The sequence below is a fragment of the Hermetia illucens genome, chromosome 6, assembly GCF_905115235.1.
Source record: "Hermetia illucens chromosome 6, iHerIll2.2.curated.20191125, whole genome shotgun sequence".
Taxonomy (NCBI): Eukaryota; Metazoa; Arthropoda; class Insecta; order Diptera; family Stratiomyidae; genus Hermetia; species Hermetia illucens.
In genome coordinates, this window is record NC_051854.1 from 68572401 (window position 1) to 68579696 (window position 7296).

A 7296-nucleotide genomic window follows, 5' to 3' on the forward strand; every position below is an offset into this window, starting at 1 on the left:
ATCACCAACTCCAGTTGTACATTATGCAACTGTGAAGAGGAGACCATCCAGCACATAACATCTGCGTGCAGGATGTTGAGCGGTACCGAGTACACCAATCGTCATAACTCCGTCTGCAAGATTCTCCATCAAAACCTTGCGTTGAAGTATAACTTAGTGGCAACCTACCATCCTTACTATAAGTATACTCCGCAGAGAATCTTGGAAAATGATCGGGTCAAACTACTGTGGGATCACACTATTGCCACCGACCACAGTGTTAATCATAACAGACCCGATCTAGTTCTGCTTCTGAAGGAAGAACGAGAGTGCTTTATAATCGATGTAGCCGTACCGTTGGACCGGCACAGTGTTGAAAAACAGCACGAAAAAATCCGGAACTACGGCCCCTTGGCAGACGATATGAAGCAGACTTGGAGACTACAAAAGATCCAAGTAGTCCCAGTAATAATTTCAGCGACGGGATTAGTCCCGCAGAACTTACATAAAGCGCTGAAAACGCTCGATCTTAGGGCTGGACTATACATGGAGATGCAAAAAGCGGTTATCCTTGCAATCTGTGCTATAGTCCGAAGAGTCCTGTCCGGTAACAATCTGACCTAATGGGTTTCAGTCTTGATCCGCACTGTCTTCAATATAAGATCCATGTCTCTGTAGTGTAGAACCTCCACGTCATTGGCTGAAGTGTTTGCGACAATCGGGATGTAGTAACACATTTTCGCATGGTCGCACACACTTTGCGTTAAAACGCATCATCGCTGTGATGCGGGTCTTTGGATGTTGCCTTCAGCCCATCCTTAGGTTGGTCGCTCCTCGGTCCGGTTGGGCGGGAAGAGGATCCGTGGGCTTTTTGATATATATTATTATATACTATTATTAAGTTTGTTTGAATAGATATCCGGTGCCTTGTAGTGGTACTCTCTTGATATTTTTCATATTTTTCGGCTGCCTAAGTTCTAAGAATGGTTCTGTGAAAGAAATGACCACTTTTAAGCGTTCTGCATGAACTAATCGAGACATTTCATTTGATGCCCCACATGAATATATATGGTGAAACCTAGAACGCTGTAATTCATTGCATGCGTGGATGTTCACAGTTCCTACCTTCCTACCAAATTTGGTCTCAATCGATGTAATTATTTCTGAGGAAAATGTGTGTGACAGGCAGACAGATTGACTGACAAATAGACAGACAGACAGTAAACCCACTTTAATAGGGTTTTGAGTTACACAAAACCCTAAGAAGGAAACTTACTGAAGTTAAGCAGTTAAGCAAGTTAGCGATTCGACATTCTTAAAAGTGGCCATGTGAGTCGCTAAGAATAATAATGTCTAGTATCTTAAAATACGACAGTGCGATGACCGAGCTATTGGGGCATCAGTTTCATGATTTCAACGTCGTGCCGCGGATTCGAAATCCCGCCATAGTTATTGTTGGAAAGGCGGGGAGTGCGGGGGCTAGAAAGTGAACATTTCTTTAGCCGACCCGTTTTCAGAAACTACCCTACTGAAAAATCTTAAAAAATCAGGAAGTTGCCTCTATACGGTGTCCAGCCCTCAAAACACCCTCCATATTGACATATTTACTTAAATTAGGTTAATAATAGAAAATTACAATGTTTTTGGGAAATTGATTATGAATTCCATTAAATTTATTAAATGAGCAGTTTTTTCGTATAAATTTACCGGAACCCAAAAAATTATAATAAATGTCAACATCGCACTAAAGTGAGCATTTTACCATGCCATCAAGTGTTTGTCTGTCTATCTGTCTGTCTGTCCGTGACACGCATTTTTCTCGGAGACGGTTATAACGATTGACACCAAATTTGGTAGAAAGGTGGGAACTGTGAACGCTCACGCATACAGTGAATTACATCCTTTTACGTCGAATTTAAGGGGGGGTAACATTTTTTTTCATCAAATATATCAAATTAAAGGTCTCGATTAGTACTTTTCAAAGCCGATCTTAGTTTTGACATTCGTTGGAAGGAGCGCGGGGGGTTGAAAATGATCACTTCTTTAAGGGGGCCATTCTCAGAAACTACCAAACGGAAAAATCTGAAAAAAATCAGGAGGCTGCCACTATATGGTGCCTGGGCTCCGAAATACCTTCCAGGCCGATATCTGTTTAAATAAAGTTAATAATAGTATATTACTACAATTTTTTGTAATTGGTTAGAAACCCCCCTTAAGTTCATCCTAATACCATGAAATTTTGCAGTGATATAGGCTATAATATAAGGCATGATCTTACCCAGTTTGGTGGAAATCGCATTATTACTAACAAAGTTATAAGATCTCAGATTTGTTCCTTCTTTGAAAATTGAAGACTATGAATGTCAATATCACCCGAAAGTGGATACTTTCACATAATATATGGATATATTGGGTGCTACGTACTAAGAAATACACAAAACCTTTCGTACCTGAAGCGTCCAGCTTCCGGTTTCCCGACTTGTTTTTTGTTCAAAGTAAACACATTTGTTTCTTCATTTAACAAAATATTTATTATTCATAATATTTCTCCATCGATTGCTATAACTTTGGCTCATCTTTCTGGCAGCATACGGGTTCCTCATCTTGGTTGGGGATCTAGTGAGATACCCATTTTTCACCACTAGCTGCAGGCTCGAAACGCTGGTTAGCTCGGCTTGCGGCACCGAATAGAATGGTAGGGCAATGTCTGATGAATATGGCGGGTGAGGTAACACACCCCAGGTGAGTAGTCGCAGTGTTTCCTGGATCGCTTTTGCGGCATGCAGCCTCGGATTATCGTGCTGGAAAATGACCTTGTCCTTCCATTCTGGCCATTTTTCTTACAGAACCTAGATCAAACGCAATAGCTACTGCCCTTTCGCCCAGCGATTTGGGGCATAAGAATACACCCAGTTTTCCATGCTTGCCGTAAAAGCCCACTAAAAGGGATAGAAATTTGTGTACTAGCAACCTGCAAATTTTGAAACTTTATTGCTACTGAAACGTCAACAACGTCTTGGATGGACCTCACCGCAACGACTTTTGACTATCGAAAAGGAACAATGACTGCTTTCAGGAATGTACGCAACTTCCTCGACAACGGTAGCGAGGGTGCTCAGAATGTTCGCTTTTTCCCACTTGAACGCGAATTCCAGCGACATGAACTGGACATTCTGAGCCAAAATGAAATAAGATAGTGGGACTCAGGAGACTGGTTCTTTCCATCTTCCCGCATTAATGGCGATGAGCTTTTTTACTCTAGAAAACCAAGTGGTGGTAGACGCGATTCCGGTGTCGGGTGGCTTCTGACGGTTACTGAAAGGGGCGCTCTTTTGTCTTGGGAGCCGGTTTTCGATAGATTTCTAAATGGAAGATTTCGGTTAAGGTTAAGGACCATTACAATTGTGCAATGCTACGTGCTAAGGGACACTCCCGATGAAGTGGAAGTCCTCGGTGTTTAACGTAGGTACCTGCCTTGAGACTTAATCCTACGGCCTTCTTCAGGCCCGGATTGATTTTGTGACCACAATCAGAGCCCCCTGCGAGAAGCAACAACGGTACCAGTCTATACCAAGTGCATGGCTTAGCATTCATACTGGTGGATGCAAGAATTAACTAAATCTCTACCGAACTATGGAGTACGGCACCCGTGTTGATAGGCAACACCACGTCGAGGCCCGAAGGTCTCTTCTCGCTTGAGCACAACCACAGCCACCATGAAACTCCCACAAGGGGGCCAACCGCAACCAATGGAACTGTACTCAGGTACGACAGGAATTCTCCTGAATTATAAGAGTCCAGGGGCTACCTCGGTTCCCATGGTACCAGTATACCCCTGGTAAGGTTTCGTGACCGAAGCCACTTCAGATGAGTCCCCGTGCAGACTTGGGTCTGATCGTCCTTGCTAGGCCTTGGAGCATTCGCCTACTGCATCACGGCCGGCAAGCCAATGCGATACAGCGTTTTCCGGTGCCACCACTTGAAGGTTTTCCTCGGCCACTTGGTTTTGGTTCAGCCGACAGGGTTGCCGCCCCGTCTTCCTCCCCGCCACCTCAGAGCACCCCTGATGAAGTGTAGAAGGATGCTTTCTACGAGCAATTGAAAGCGGTTCAGGGGAAGCTCCCTAAAAGTGACATTGGGATCGTGATGGGTGATCTGAACGCCAAAGTGGGATCTGACATTACCTTACTCGGGTATGCGATGGGGAAACACGGTCTTGGCGACGGTAATAGTGGGAGTTTCGAGGATTTCTGAAACTTCCACTGCCACACTGTTCGAGCACACAGCCTACCATAAGATCGGTTGAATTTCAACTGACTCAGGCCGTAAGAGTAACTAGATCGACAACTTCGCGATCAGCGGTAGATTTAGGAATTGCCTACTGGATGTGCGTAACAAGGGAGGCGCTGACATTAGTCTCGAAAGGGATCACCATTTGAGGGTCCCTTAAGTTCGCTTGTGTGTAGCATCCGCGACCCCCTAAGTTCAACATCGTCCAAGCTGTCGCTGGACAGTTGGAGAGCCATCTTACTGATCGAGGAGCAAATCTATTGAATAACTCGCCTGGGAATATCGATGAGCATTGGGCCGCCATCAAAAATGTACTTTTCTCGAGTGCTACACAGGTCGTAAGCTACATGCCGAAGGGGTATCATAAGATCTGGCTGACTGCGGAATAGTAGAAGCGGATCGATGAACGGAAGGGCTTGCAGGCTCTACTGACCACTGCAAGTGATGGCGGGTGTGACGCATTCGAACGCCTGTACCGAGCAAAACCCCGAGAAGTGTGTACAGATTTTGTTATTGCGCTAGTCATAGAAGCGTAAGATGCTGCAAATCGCAATAATTTCAGAACTGTATATCGCATCACGAAAGAGCTTGTATGTGGTCGTAAATCTTTCGGTGGTCCTGTGAAGGATGGCAACGGTCGATTTCCCATCGACGATGATGAACAAGTGAATAGGTGGAAAGAAAACTTCGCCATGGTTCTTAATCGAATCACACCCGGTGAAGTTCCTTCACTTGTGGATGAAATAACTAGTCGCCGTAACATACGGATAAAGAATTTCTCCAAGTAGAAGAGAAATCGCGCATACAGTTACTGCTGATCTGCTGCTTCCACTCATATGGAAATCTTGGAAATCCGAGGAGATGACAGTTAAGATTTCAAGAAAGAGCACTCATTTTGAGTGCAGGGGTATCTGCATGCTTACTGCCATCGGAAAGACAATAGCTAAAATAATCTTAGAACGCATCAAAGAACATCTCGAAAGCTTAATCGACAGAGAGCAGGCTAGTTTCCTCCCTCGAGAGTTTGACTGAAGATAAACAACAACAAAACCAAGGCTATCATTCTGATGGGCCATCACACTCTCTCTATTTGCATTAATGGGCAGAGTATCGAAAGTGTATTAATTTATATATCTAGGTAGCGTAGTTTCTGGGACGGTGGTAACGAACTTGATGTTGCTCGACGTATTAATAGCGCCAAATCCGCTTTTGTTCCCCTGTCTAATATCTGCAAATATAGTCATCTTAACACTAAGATCAAGCTGAGACTGTTCAGTACCAGTGTTCTTTGGCAGTGTTACTCAAGAGCTCCAAGCATTAGTCAATACCTGTCTGCGCCATAGCATCCGAGGACGCTGGTCTGCTACTATTTCAAGCGAGCAGTGAAATCCACTCTCCCAAGATGGCTAACGAGTGCTGGTTCTGAGTGCTGACCAACTATTAAAAACAATGAACGTACCATAGAGTGGATATATATGAAGATTCCGAAACCAGCTTGGAAAGTATAACGGACCATTACTGCCTAAGTACTCAGATGCTATGCTATGCCTCTTTCCACCCTACACTTCATGGAGAAAAAGAGAAGAAACTGTAAATCTGGGTCTCCTTCCATCGGAACAATACAGCAGCCCACAAAGCCGAAGTTGCGATGCTTTGAGCTGCTCTCTCGCGCTTTTCTCTACATCTGTTTCTCTGCGATTTTCACCTGAGAGTTAGAGACAGTAATTGAGGAATGACTTCTGTAGAGGTACTTTTTGACCTGCAAGAGTGTGGTTTTATTATTCAAAAGAATGAATTGAGTTTGTAATTGTATTGGTACTTTTATATAAGGCCTACAAATAAGTTGTCTGTCTTTTCTTTAAATTTGAAGCTTTATTGTGAAAAATTGGTTATACATTCATTGTTCAAAGTATTGCCCATCGCTAGCTACAACTTTCTTCCATCTTTCAGGCAATTCATAGATACCATCGCGCCAAAAATTGGCCTGCTTGGCCGCTATCCACTCATCGAGCCATTTTTTGAGTTCGTCGTAATTGGAGAAGTGCTGGTCAGCCAAGCCATGCTGCATCGATCGGAACAAATGGTAATCAGAAGGAGCAATGTCTGGAGAGTACAGCGGGTGGGGTAGGACTTCCCATTTCAACGTTTCTAGATATGTTTTAACGGGCTGTGCAACATGTGGAAGAGCATTGTCATGTTGCAAAATAACTTTATCATGCCTTTGCTGGTATTGCGGCCGTTTTTTCTTGAGTTCGCGGCTCAAACGCATCATTTGACGTCGGTAGAGTTTGCCCGTGACCGTTTCGTTCGGTTTTAGCAGCTCATAGTATACCACACCCAGCTGGTCCCACCATATACACAGCATGATCTTCTCACCATGAATATTCGCTTTGGCCGTCGATGATGAGGCATGGTCGGGGTATCCCCACGTTGCCCGACGCTTGGGATTAACGTAATGGATTCACTTTTCATCGCCAGTAACTATTCAATGCCGAAAACTCTTCCTTTCTTGTCGTTGGAGCAGATGTTCGCACTTGAAAAAACGGCGTTCGACGTCTCTTGGCTTCAGTTCATACGAAACCCAATTTCCGACCTTTCGGATCATTCCCGTTACTTTTAAACAGTTGGAAATGGCTTGCTGAGTGACTCCAAGTGTTTTTCCAAGTTCTTCTTTCGTTTGCGATGTATCTTGGTCGAGCAATGCCTCTAATTCTTCATCTTCAAAAATTATTGGCCGTCCGGCGCGCTCTTCGTCTTCCAAGTCAAAATTGCCACTTTTAAACCGTCCAAACCACCTCTGACACGTTCGTTCAGATAGAGCATGGTCACCATAAACTTCCACCAAAATGCGATGACTTTCGGTTGATTTTTTCTCCATATTGAAATAATGAAGTAGAACTCCCCGCAAAAACACATTATTTGGTACAAAATTGGCCATTTTCGTTGATGAAAAAAGTGTTGTTGTTTACACTTCAATTAAATAATTTGTACTGACGTTTGTGCCTATTGACAGTAGCTTTCCGATGA